Source organism: Mus caroli, unplaced genomic scaffold (genome assembly GCF_978045245.1).
Source record: "Mus caroli unplaced genomic scaffold, Mus_caroli_1 scaffold_5, whole genome shotgun sequence".
NCBI lineage: Eukaryota > Metazoa > Chordata > Mammalia > Rodentia > Muridae > Mus > Mus caroli.
Genome location: NW_028227260.1, coordinates 19,549,343 through 19,560,459, shown reverse-complemented (window position 1 = coordinate 19,560,459; position 11,117 = coordinate 19,549,343). Strand labels below are relative to the sequence as shown.

The 11,117-nt window shown below is 41.1% G+C and overlaps 2 pseudogenes; both read right to left on the bottom strand.

Annotated features, from left to right (window-relative positions):
• Nucleotides 1–828: 828 nt before the first annotated feature.
• On the bottom strand, nt 829–2,133 carry LOC110309398 (acyl-protein thioesterase 1 pseudogene; annotated as a pseudogene).
• Nucleotides 2,134–5,885: 3,752 nt separating this feature from the next.
• Nucleotides 5,886–6,687, bottom strand: LOC110309399 (large ribosomal subunit protein eL8 pseudogene; annotated as a pseudogene).
• Between the last annotated feature and the right edge of the window lie 4,430 nt (nt 6,688–11,117).

Genomic DNA, 11,117 nt, shown 5'->3' with positions numbered 1-11,117 from the left:
ATTTTTGCAACATATTCAACTGTGTGGTAACAGTTATAAATATGGGATGTATATATATATGTATATATATATATATATATATATATATATAGTTCTAACCAGTCCTTATATTAAATAATTTTCACCAGTATTTTGAACATGTTGATGATTTAAAATCAAATTATTATTTTAATATTTGTACAGGAGACTGATTATCAAAAGCTCCTTTACTTAAGATGAAAATTTCAAATTAATATGTTACCCAGATAAAAATAAAACAAAAGTCTGATTGCTCATCTTGAACAGTACTTGGTTTTAAGCATAACATGTACAGAAAATGTAAACTTAAAATCTGCTATAAGATGTTTAAGAAATTATATTTTGAAGCCAGTCACAAGTATTTCTAAATATGCTGAGATATTACTTCCCCTTTAAGTGTTTTACAGAAAAATAAAACCACAGATTTATTACCAGGACTGGAGAGTCTATAACTCTAGAGTCTAAAGTTGGATTAAGGTGCAGTTATTTGAAATATATAAACTTAAGTAATGTTTGATTTCCTTTCATATTACCTAGATTGGAAATACTGTATGTCTGTGTTTCCTTTTTGTTTGTTTGTTTGTTTGTTTGTTTCCAAGACAGGGTTTCTCTGTGTAGCCTTGGCTGTCCTGGAACTCACTCTGTAGACCAGGCTATTGACAGAGATCTGCCTGCCTCTGCCTCCCCAGTGCTGGGATTAAAGACTTGCGCCACCACGCCCAGCTATGTCAGTGTTTCAAAATGTCAAAATAATATATATGACAGAGGCAATATTAGTTTTCTATGGAAAATCAAAAAAGAACTTTTTTTTCTTGAGGAGAAAAATCACATAGATGGGAAAAAAAGCCTGGTCTCCCAATAGAAGGGCCATTAATTGAAGAATGCAGTATTACTTTTTGACACTCAAAAGCATTATCCCTATTATTAGGGATAATGTAATACCATCTGATTCTTAGCTATTATAGTATCATCTATGTGAATACAAACATAAAAATACAGACACTGCATGGAGACTGAACAATTGTGGAGTAAAACTATAGTCTAACTCACAGAATTAAGAAGTCACTTACATCTTACCTGAACACATCTTCACGGAACATACTAGTAATTTTCAAATGATGTAATAAAACTGTTTGTGTTATCTTATTTTGCTGAATTTGAGACAAAGAATCTAGTTGCTTCACTTACCTACTGTAATACTTAGTATATTCTGAATTGTATAATACAAATATATGCATAGAAACTTAAAAGGATCATATATTTCCCATGAGGGTAACATCATTTAGTCTGTATCACTGGTATGTATTTGCAAAACATTTTAACACTGCACACATTAGAAGTTCTACGGTCAGTCATGGGAAGGGGTTTATACTCTACTACTGTGATGCTGGTGAACTTCTACTCAAGGCCTCTTAGTGATGTCAATCAATTGGAGGTAGAAGCTTATCAATGAAGTGCTTGACATCCATCATTTCCTGCTGACATGAGCTGTGCATCATGCCTTCATAGATTTTGAAGGTTACATTGGCTGGATTTATCAATGCTTTTAGTCTTTCAACAGTAAGAGAACCAAACATTTGGGGACCTAAAGGGTCACAATCTCCATGGCACTGGAGAACGGAAATATCTCCATTAGCACTGTTGATCGGCCCCTGTGAAAACGAAGCCCGAAGTGGAAGCCAGCAACTGAGTGCGGTGACACCAGCCAGTTTCTGCTGTGTGGTGAGAGCAGTGTATAAAGTCAAGGCGCCTCCCTGAGAAAATCCTCCCAAAATAATTCTGTTAGAAGGAATGCCATTCTTCACTTCTTGATCTATCAAGGCTTTTACAGTTTCTGCTGCCTGTTTAATTCCAGATTCATCTTCCTGGGAATCTGGTGAAAGTCCAACGATATCAAACCAAGAAGGCATAGCCATATTCATATTTAATGTGACTGGCATCACAGGGGCATGTGGACAGATGTATTTGATGTGGGGACTTTTGATACCTGCAAAAGGCTTCTGCCCATCCATGCCCAGTATCTCCCAATCCATGAAGGAAAATAACCGCAGCGGTGGCCTTCCAGGTGGCCGGCACAACGGCGGGCATCGGAGCGGACATGTTGTTGCCGCACATCCCTTTAATAAACTTTCAAACTCACCTCTTGGCCACCACCCACCAGTGGTAGTGGAAGAATAAAAGTTATAAGGATATGGGGGAAGTAGACCTGTTTAGCAATAGTTCTTTGGGGGCCAGTTTGATCTTCTTGGGCAGCAGTTCGGTCCCATTGCAAACATCAAATATGACTCAGCAGTATATGACTCTAGGCAGGTAGACACCAGGCAAGAAGCAACAGCTACAGTCCAGTCTTTCCAGCAAGCAGACAACAGGCAGCTGTAGTTCAATCCTGAAGAAACCGCCAGGCTTGCCAACCAGCCTGAGGTGAGGCCACAGAAGCTGCAAGCTGCTGCAGGAACCTCAGGAGAGATCTTGGGCCAGTTTCTTCTCTCAATGGGGGTGTTATCACAAGTTGAGCTCAACAACACTATGTAAGGTGAACCAATATATCCAAGTCATTATCAAAGAATAGTGAGGCAGAGAAAACCAAACCAAGGCTCAGTGTTCCTCCTCCACTGTCTGCAGGGTCATATTTATACTCATTTGTCATGGGTCCTTTCACATTTGCTATATCAAAACATCCTTCACCTGTGTCTGCTTCAGGAAAACATTATTTCACGTGTCTGTGCCAGAAAAACGTCATTTGACATAACTGATTTTCCAAAGAAACTAGAAGTTTCCACTTTATTGCTTTTTTCCCCGTCTTCCTTTATTACTGGCAGAAAACACCTAAAAACATCTTGTCTGTATTCACATCCATCACTCAACCCTACCTACAGGCTTTTAGTAAATAAGCTCTTGGAGAGATAAAGTTGATCCTGTCTTCATTCACGTACCATGTTTTGAGACATAAAGTCCTAATGGCTTTGTGTTTAAGGGTCTGGCCTGGGAGTTGATGCTAAGAGCTTGAGCTGCTGGCAATAAAGTTATTCTTCCAAATCTAGAGTCCCATCAAGAGTCAGAGACAGATATGTGCACCATTGCAAATGTCTACTGTGTGATACATTATTTCTTTGGATACTGCAAAAATGACTCACTGCAAGTTAACATTAGATTTCACTAGCACTTAAAAGATTCTCTGAAATCTAGCTCAGACCCCCAAACACCTGCCATCTACTTTTCCACATAGAAACAAATTTGGTGAAATCATACTATGTTATGAAGAAGGACATTGTTTTCTTAGGAGCACATAGAAGTCCTTGAATCAAAGGCTAGTCATGTCAGCACTTCCTTTATTGTTGTTGTTATCATTTAATCTTCCTTTACAGTCCAGCCTCTACTCACTCTCAGCCCACCCCCAGACTGTCCCCCAACCCATATATTCTCCCCTGTTGCCAAGATGTCCACACTCCCCACCCCACCAGGCCTCCCTACTTCTTGGGGCCTCATGTCTCAGGAGAGTGAGCTGTGTCTTCTCTCAGAGGCCAGACTAGGCAGTCCTCTCCTGTATGTGTCCGGTGCCTCATATCAGCCAGTGTATGCTGCATGGTTGGTGGCTCAGTGTCTGAGAGATTTAGGGGTTCCAGGTTAATTGAGACTGCTGGTCTTATGGGATCACTCTCCTCCATAGCTTCTTCCAGATTTTCCCTAATTCAACCACAGAGGTCCCTGGCTTTTATCTATTGGCTGGGTATAAGTATCTGTACCTGACTCTTTCAGGTGCTTTTTGAGGCTCTTGGAGGGCAGCCATACCAGACTCCTGTCTGTAAGCACACCCTTGCACCAGTAACAGTGTCAGGCTCTGGAGTCACCCCTCCCCCCAGTTGAATCCTAATCTCGGCCTGTCACTGGATCTCCTCTCCCTCAGGTTCTTCTCTATTTGTCCCTGCAGTTCCTCTAAACAGTAACAATTCTGGGATAGAGTTTGGATGGTGGGGTGGCAACCCCAACCTTCCACTTGATGCCCTCCCTGTCTTTCTACTGGAGGTAAACCTACAAGTTCCCTCTCCCCACTCTAGGGCATTTCATCTAAGGTCCTGAGCATCTCTCAGCTCCCAGGTCTCTGGTGCATTCTGGAGCCCCACCCCACCTCCTGAAGTTGCCTCTTTCCATTCTTTTTGTTGGCCCAAGAAGATCTTCAGTCTTGTTCTCCTGATCGTGTTTCCCCTTTCCCCTCCCTGTCCCCTTTCTCACCCAGATCCCTTCCTCCCTCTGCACCCGTGATTGCTTTCTTCTCCTTCCCAAATGGGATTAAGGCATCTTTACTTGGGTCATTGGGCTTGTTAACCTTGTTGAGTTCTGTGGATTGTATCCTGGGTATTTTGTACCTTTTTCGCTAATATCCACTTATCAGCAAGTACATACCATATGTGTTCTTTTGTGACTGAGTTATCTGACTCAGGATGATATTTTCTAGTTCCATCCATTTGCCTGTAAGATGTCCTCATTCTTAATAGCGGAGTAGTACTCCATTGTGTAAACAAACCACATTTTCTGTATCCATTCTTCCATTGTGGGACATCTGGGTTGTTTCTAGCTTCTGGCTATCACAAACAAGGCCACTATGAACATAGTGGAATACCTCTGTGGCATGGTGGAGCATCTTTTGGATATATACCCAAGAGTGGTATAGCTAGGTCTTCAGGTAGATCTACTGAGCAACCTCCAGATTTATTTCTAGAGTGGTTGTACAAGCTTGCAATTCCACCAGCAATGGAGGAGTATTCTTCTTTCTACACATCCTTGCCAGCATCTGCTGTCACCTGAATTTTTGATCTTAGCCATTCTGACTGGTGTGAGGTGGAATCTCAGGGTTGTTTTGAGTTGCATTTCCCTGATGATTAAGGATGTTGAACATTGTTTCAGGTGCTTCTCAGGCATTCGGTATTCCTCAGTTGAGAATTCTTTGTTTTGTGCTAAACCCCATTTTTAAATGGGGTTATTTGATTTTCTGGAGTCCGGTTTCTTGAGCTCTTTGTATATATTGGATATTAGTCCCCTATTGGGTTTAGGATTGATAAAGATCCTCTCCCAATCAATTGGTGGCTTTTTTGTCTTATTGACAGTGTCTTTTGTCTTACAGAAGCTTTGCAATTTTATGAGGTCCCATTTGTCCATTCTTGATCTTACAGCACAAGCCATTGCTGTTCTGTTCAGGAATTTTCCCCCTGTGCCCATATCTTTCAGGCTTTTCCACACTTTCTCCTCTATAAGTTTCAGAGTCTCAGGTTTTATTTGGAGTTTCTTGATCCACTTAGACTTAAGCTTTTTACAAGAAGATAAGAATGGATCAATTAGCATTCTTCTACAAGATAACCGCCAGTTGAGCCAGAACCATTGGTTGGAAATGCTTTCTTTTATCCACTGTATGGTTTTAGCTCCTTTGTTAAACATCAAGTGACCATAGGTGTGTGGGTTCATTTCTGGGTCTTCAATTCTATTCCAATTATCTGTCTGTCACTGTACCAGTACCATGCAGTTTTTATCACAATTGCTCTGTAGTACAGCTTGAGGTCAGGCATGGTGATTCCACCAGAGGTTCTTTTATTGTTGAGAATAGTTTTTGCTATCCTAGGTTTTTTGTTATTCCAGATGAATTTGCAAATTGCCCTTTCAAACTCACTGAAGAATTGAGTTGGTATTTTGATGAGGATTGCATTGACTCTGTAGATTGCTTTTGGCAAGATAGCCATTTTGACTATATTAATCCTGCCAATCCATGAGCATGGGAGATCTTTCCATCTTCTGAGATCTTTAATTTCCTTCGTCAGAACTTGAAGGTTTTTTTAAATTTTTTAATTATATTTATGTACAGAAAACTTAGTGTACATTTAACCCAATTTAGTGGCGAATTCTTTAGCCTTTGCTTTTTCCAGCTTGGCAATGCGAGCCACAGACTTAGGACCCAGGATGTTGCCTCCCCAGTGGCGATGGATCTCATCATATCTGTCATTATAATTGGTCCTAATATCTTCCACCAGCTTAGCCAGAGCACCCTTGTCTTCTGAGTTAGCCTGTGTGAAGGCAACAGTGGTGCATGTCTTCCTGTGGACCAGGCGCCCCAGCCTGGCCTTTCCCTTGATGATGCACTAGGGCACCCCCATCTTTTGACACAGGGCAGGCAGGAAAACCACCAGCACAATGGGGTCTATGTTATGGGCAATCACCACCAGCTGAGCCTTCTTGTTCTCCACCAAGGTGGTGACTGTATTGACTCCTGCTCGGAGGACAGGTGGTCTCTTAGTTGGGACATCGCCTTTGCCAGCAACTTTCTTCTCAGCACGGGCCAGTAGCCATTGTTTCTTCTCTTGCTTTCTCTCTGGCCTGTACTTGTGGGCAAGCTTAAGCAGCTGAGTAGCTGTCTAACTGTCCAGCACCTGGGTGAACTGGTTAATGGCAGGAGGGAATTTGAGCCACATGTAGAGAATGGCTCTTTGCCGTTGCAGCCTGATGTAGCGGGGCCACTTGACAAAGGGCATTAAATCTCTTTTGGGCTGGATAGCCTGTCCAATGCCAAAGTCCTTGGGCCTCTTCTTGGACAGAGGGTTGACTACCTTCTTGGCCTCATGCTTCTTGATGACCGCAGGGGCCCGGGCCACCTTCTTCCCCTTGGCCTTCTTCCCTTTGGGCATCTTGCTCAGCTGTTAGAGAGGAGAACTTGAAGTTCTTATCATACAGATTTTTCACTTTGTTAGTTAGAGTCACCCCAAGGTATTTATATTATTTTTGACTATTGTGAAGGGTGTTGTTTCCCTAATTTCTTTCTCATTCTGCTTATCCTTTGTGTAGAGAAAGGCCATTGATTTGTTTGAGTTAATTTTATATCCAGCTACTGCACTGAAGCTGTTTATCAGGTTTAGGAGTTCTCTGGTGGAATTTTTAGGGTCACTTATATATACTATCATATCATCTGCAAAAAGTGATATTTTGACTTCATCTTTTCCAATTTGTATCCCTTTGATCTCCTTTTGTTGTCGAATTGCTATGGCTAGGACTTCAAGTACTATGTCGAATAGGTAGGGAGAAAGTGGGCAGCCTTGTCTAGTCCCTGATTTTGGTGGGATTGCTTCGAGTTTCTCTCCATTTAGTTTGATGTTGGCTAGTGGTTTGCTGAAGATTGCTTTTATTATGTTTAAGTATGGGCCTTGAATTCCTGATCTCTCCAACACTTTTATCATGAATGGGTGTTGGATTTTGTCGAAATGCTTTCTCAGCATCAAATGAGATGATTATGTGGATTTGTGTTTGAGTTTGTTTATATAGTGAATTATGTTGATGGATTTCTGTATATTAAAACATCCTTGCATCCCTGGGATGAAGCCTACTTGGTCATGATGGATGATCATTTTGATGTCTTCTTGGATTCGGTTTGCGAGAATTTTATTGAGTATTTCTGTATCAATGTTCATAAGAGAAATTGGTCTGAAGTTCTCTTACTTTGTTGGATCTTTGTGTGGTTTAGGTATCAGAGTAATTGTGGCTTCATAGAATGAATTGGGTAGAGTACCTTCTGTTTCTATTTTGTGGAATAGTTTGAGGAGAGTTGGAATTAGGTCTTCTTTGAAGGTCTGTAGAACTCTGCACTAAACCCATCTGGTCCTGGGCTTTTTTTGGTTGGGAGACTATTGATGACTGCTTCTATTTCTTTAGGGTAAATGGGACTGTTTAGATCTTTAATCTGATCCCGATTTAACTTTGGTACCTGGTATCTGTCTAGGAAGTTGTCCATTTCATCCAGGCTTTCTAGTTTTGTTGAGTACAGTCTTTTGTAGTAGGATCTGATGATGTTTTGGATGTCTTCAGGTTCTGTTGTTATGTCTCCTTTTTCATTTCTGATTTTGTTAATTAGAATACTGTCCCTGTGCCCTCTAGTTAGTCTGGCTATCTTGTTGATTTTCTCAAAGTACCAGCTCCTGGTTTGGTTGATTCTTTGAATTGTTCTTTTTCTTTCCACTTGGTTGATTTCATCCCTGAGTTTGATTATTTCCTGCCATCTATTCTTCTTGGGTGAACTTGCTTCCTTTAGTTCTTCAGCTTCTAGGTGTGCTGTCAGGCTGCTAGTGTATGCTCTCTCTAGTTTATTTTTGGAGGCTCTCGGAGCTATGAGTTTTCCTCTTAGGACTGGCTTCATTGTGTCCGATAAGTTTGGGTATGTTGTGGCTTCATTTTCTTTTTTTTTAATTTTTAATATTTTTTATTACATATTTTCCTCAGTTACATTTCCAATGCTATCCCAAAAGTCCCCCATAGTGCCCCCCACTTCCCTACCCACCCATTCCCATTCTTTTGGCCCTGGCATTCCCCTATATTGGGGCATATAAAGTTTGCAAGTCCAATGGGCCTCTCTTTCCAGTGATGGCCAACTAGGCCATCTTTCGATACATATGCAGCTAGAGACAAGAGCTCCGGGGTACTGGTTAGTTCATCATGTTGTTCCAACTATAGGGTTGCAGATCCCTTTAGCTCCTTGGGTACTTTCTCTAGCTTCTCCATTGGGAGCCCTGTGATACATCCAATAGCTGACTGTGAGCATCCACTCCTGTGTTTGCTAGGCCCCGGCATCGTCTCACAAGAGACAGCTATATTTGGGTCCTTTCAGCAAAATCTTGCTAGTGTATGCAATGGTGTCAGCGTTTAGAAGCTGATTATGGGATGGATCCCTGGATACAGCAGTCTCTTGATGGTCCATCCTTTCATCACAGCTCCAAACTTTGTCTCTGTAACTCCTTCCATGGGTGTTTTGTTCCCAATTCTAAGAAGGGGCACAGTGTCCACACTTTGGTCTTCATTCTTCTTGAGTTTCATTAAACTCCAAAATGTCCTTCATTTCTTTCTTTATTCCTTCCTTGACCAAGGTATCATTGATAAGAGTGTTGTTTAGTTTCCACGTGTGTGTTGGCTTTCTATTATTTATTTTGTTATTGAAGATCAGCCTTAGTCCATGGTGATCTGATAGGATGCATGGGACAATTTCAATATTTTTGTATCTGTTGAGGCTTGTTTTGTGACCAATTATGTGGTCAGTTTTGGAGAAGGTACCGTGAGGTGCTGAGAAGAAGGTATATCCTTTTGTTTTAGGATGAAATGTTCTTTAGATATCTGTCAGATCCATTTGTTTCATAACCTCTGTTAGTTTCACTGTGTCTCTGTTTAGTTTCTGCTTCCATGATCTGCCTATTGGTGAAAGTGGTGTGTTGAAGTCTCCCACTATTATTGTGTGAGGTGCAATGTATGCTTTGAGCTTTACTAAAGTATCTTCAATGAATGTGGCTGCCCTTGTATTTGGAGCATAGATATTCAGAATTGATAGCTCCTCTTGGAGGATTTTACCTTTGATTAGTATGAAGTGCCCTTCCTTGTCTTTTTTGATGACTTTGGGTTGGAAGTCGATTTTATTAGATATTAGGATGGCTACTCCAGCTTGTTTCTTCCTACCATTTGCTTGGAAAATTGTTTTCCAGCCTTTCACTCTGAGGTAGTGTCTATCTTTTTCTCTGAGATGAGTTTCCTGTAAGCAGCAAAATGTTGGGTCTTGTTTGTGTAGCCAGTCTGTTAGTCTATGTCTTTTTATTGGGGAGTTGAGTGCATTGATATTAAGAGATATTAGGGAGAAGTAATTGTTGCTTCCTTTTATTTTTGTTGTTAGAGTTGGCATTCTGTTCTTGTGGCAGTCTTCTTTTAGGTTTGTTGAGGGATTACCTTCTTGCTTTTTCTAGGACGTGGTTTCCATCCTTGTATTGTTTTTTTTTTTTTCTGTTATTATCCTTTGAAGGGCTGGATTCATGGAAAGATAATGTGTGAATTTGGTTTTGTCGTGGAATACTTTGGTTTCTCCATCTATGGTAATTGAGAGTTTGGCTGGGTATAGTAGCCTGGGCTGGAATTTGTGTTCTCTTAGTGTCTGTATAACATCTGTCCAGGCCCTTCTGGCTTTCATAGTCTCTGGTGAAAAATCTGGTGTAATTCTGATAGGCTTGCCTTTATATGTTACTTGACCTTTTTCCCTTACTGCTTTTAGTATTCTATCTTTATTTAGTGCATTTGTTGTTCTGATTATTATGTGTCGGAAGGAATTTCTTTTCTGGTCCAGTCTATTTGGAGTTCTGTAGGTTTCTTGTATGTTCATGGGCATCTCTTTCTTTAGGTTTGGGAAGTTTTGTTCTATAATTTTGTTGAAAATATTTGCCGGTCCTTTAAGTTGGAAATCTTCATTCTCATCTACTCCTATTATCTGTAGGTTTGGTCTTCTCATTGTGTCCTGGATTTCCTGGATGTTTTGAGTTAGGATCTTTTTGGATTTTGTATTTTCTTTGATTGTTGCGCCGATGTTCTCTATGGAGTCTTCTGCACCTGAGATTCTCTCTTCCATCTCTTGTATTCTGTTGCTGATGCTCGTATCTATGGTTCCAGATTTCTTTCCTAGGGTTTCTATCTCCAGTGTTGCCTCAATTTGGGTTTTCTTTATTGTGTCTACTTCCCTTTTTAGGTCTTGCATGGTTTTATTCAATTCCATCACCTGTTTGGTCTGGTTTTCCTGCAATTCTTTAAGGGATTTTTGTGCTTCCTCTTTAATGTCTTCTACCTGTTTAGCAGTGTTCTCCTGTATTTCTTTAAGTGTGTTATTAAAGTCCTTCTTGATGTCCTCTACCATCATCATGAGATATGCTTTTAGATCCGGGTCTAGCTTTTCTGGTGTGTTGGGGTGCCCTGGAATGGGCAAAGTGTGAGTGCTGGGTTCTGATGATGGTGAGTGGTCTTGGTTTCTGTTAGTAAGATTCTTACGTTTACCTTTCGCCATCTGGTAATCTCTGGAGTTAGTTGTTATAGTTGTCTCTGTTTAGAGATTGGAGCAGACACTGTGTTCCACTCACCAGAAGTCTTAAGATCCCGTGGTGGGTGTCCTGGGTAGCTGGCGGGTGTCAGCAGACTCTGCACCCTAGCTACCTCGGTGCTGGTCGGACTGGGGCTTGTGCTGCTACTCAGGCCGGGTTTTCTGCCTCCCTAACTAATGCAGTCTCAGGTCCCGCACGATTGGATTGGAGCAGAGGCTGTGTTTCACTCAC